We start from the raw sequence: 2,500 nt of genomic DNA, 5'->3' as shown, positions 1-2,500 counted from the left end.
TATAAATCGAATCATAACTATATGAAACTCGAATTTAAGCCATATTAAACTGGTAATATTGTGATTTTATGCCTGGTTTTCCATACGTTAGTTTAAATAGAAAGTTATGGAATATAACCTTGGCATATTGGCACTAAAATATATAATAAAGACATTTCAAATCAAACTGAAATGTATTGAAATGAATTTTTCCCATACATTTTTGACAATGTGAGGTGTGCATGGCAAAAAACACTCACGGTGAAGGCATGTGATATAATATGAAAATATCAAAAGTTAACTAACCAATGATATTGAAGCATATAAATCGAATCATAACTATATGAAACTCGAATTTGAGCCATATTAAACTGGTAATATTGTGATTTTATGCCTGGTTTTCCATACGTTAGTTTAAATAGAGAGTTATGGAATATAACCTTGGCATATTGGCACTAAAATATATAATAAAGACATTTCAAATCAAACTGAAATGTATTGAAATGAATTTTTCCCATACATTTTTGACAATGTGAGGTGTGCATGGCAAAAAACACTCACGGTGAAGGCATGTGATATAATATGAAAATATCAAAAGTTAACTAACCAATGATATTGAAGCATATAAATCGAATCATAACTATATGAAACTCGAATTTGAGCCATATTAAACTGGTAATATTGTGATTTTATGCCTGGTTTTCCATACGTTAGTTTAAATAGAGAGTTATGGAATATAACCTTGGCATATTGGCACTAAAATATATAATAAAGACATTTCAAATCAAACTGAAATGTATTGAAATGAATTTTTCCCATACATTTTTGACAATGTGAGGTGTGCATGGCAAAAAACACTCACGGTGAAGGCATGTGATATAATATGAAAATATCAAAAGTTAACTAACCAATGATATTGAAGCATATAAATCGAATCATAACTATATGAAACTCGAATTTAAGCCATATTAAACTGGTAATATTGTGATTTTATGCCTGGTTTTCCATACGTTAGTTAAAATAGAGAGTTATGGAATATAACCTTGGCATATTGGCACTAAAATATATAATAAAGACATTTCAAATCAAACTGAAATGTATTGAAATGAATTTTTCCCATACATTTTTGACAATGTGAGGTGTGCATGGCAAAAAACACTCACGGTGAAGGCATGTGATATAATATGAAAATATCAAAAGTTAACTAACCAATGATATTGAAGCATATAAATCGAATCATAACTATATGAAACTCGAATTTAAGCCATATTAAACTGGTAATATTGTGATTTTATGCCTGGTTTTCCATACGTTAGTTAAAATAGAGAGTTATGGAATATAACCTTGGCATATTGGCACTAAAATATATAATAAAGACATTTCAAATCAAACTGAAATGTATTGAAATGAATTTTTCCCATACATTTTTGACAATGTGAGGTGTGCATGGCAAAAAACACTCACGGTGAAGGCATGTGATATAATATGAAAATATCAAAAGTTAACTAACCAATGATATTGAAGCATATAAATCGAATCATAACTATATGAAACTCGAATTTAAGCCATATTAAACTGGTAATATTGTGATTTTATGCCTGGTTTTCCATACGTTAGTTTAAATAGAAAAAATTTTCGAATATATATACATATATGAAGAATCTATATTCTAATACTAACATGTTATGGAATATAACCTTGGCATATTGGCACTAAAATATATAATAAAGACATTTCAAATCAAACTGAAATGTATTGAAATGAATTTTTCCCATACATTTTTGACAATGTGAGGTGTGCATGGCAAAAAACACTCACGGTGAAGGCATGTGATATAATATGAAAATATCAAAAGTTAACTAACCAATGATATTGAAGCATATAAATCGAATCATAACTATATGAAACTCGAATTTAAGCCATATTAAACTGGTAATATTGTGATTTTATGCCTGGTTTTCCATACGTTAGTTTAAATAGAAAAAATTTTCGAATATATATACATATATGAAGAATCTATATTCTAATACTAACATGTTATGGAATATAACCTTGGCATATTGGCACTAAAATATATAATAAAGACATTTCAAATCAAACTGAAATGTATTGAAATGAATTTTTCCCATACATTTTTGACAATGTGAGGTGTGCATGGCAAAAAACACTCACGGTGAAGGCATGTGATATAATATGAAAATATCAAAAGTTAACTAACCAATGATATTGAAGCATATAAATCGAATCATAACTATATGAAACTCGAATTTGAGCCATATTAAACTGGTAATATTATGATTTTATTCCTGGTTTTCCATACGTTAGTTTAAATAGAAAAAATTTTCGAATATATATACATATATGAAGAATCTATATTCTATACTAACATGTTATGGCATATTGGTGTTATTGTATTTTATTCCTGGTTTTCTATAGTTAGTTTAAATAGAAATAAATTTTTGAATTCAAAATTTTATATTCTATACTAGCATTACATAGAAATTATCCTCAACTGTTTGTT

This window comes from Anastrepha obliqua, unplaced genomic scaffold, assembly GCF_027943255.1.
Source record: "Anastrepha obliqua isolate idAnaObli1 unplaced genomic scaffold, idAnaObli1_1.0 ptg000280l, whole genome shotgun sequence".
Classification (NCBI taxonomy): domain Eukaryota; kingdom Metazoa; phylum Arthropoda; class Insecta; order Diptera; family Tephritidae; genus Anastrepha; species Anastrepha obliqua.
Note: the sequence above shows the minus strand (reverse complement) of the source record.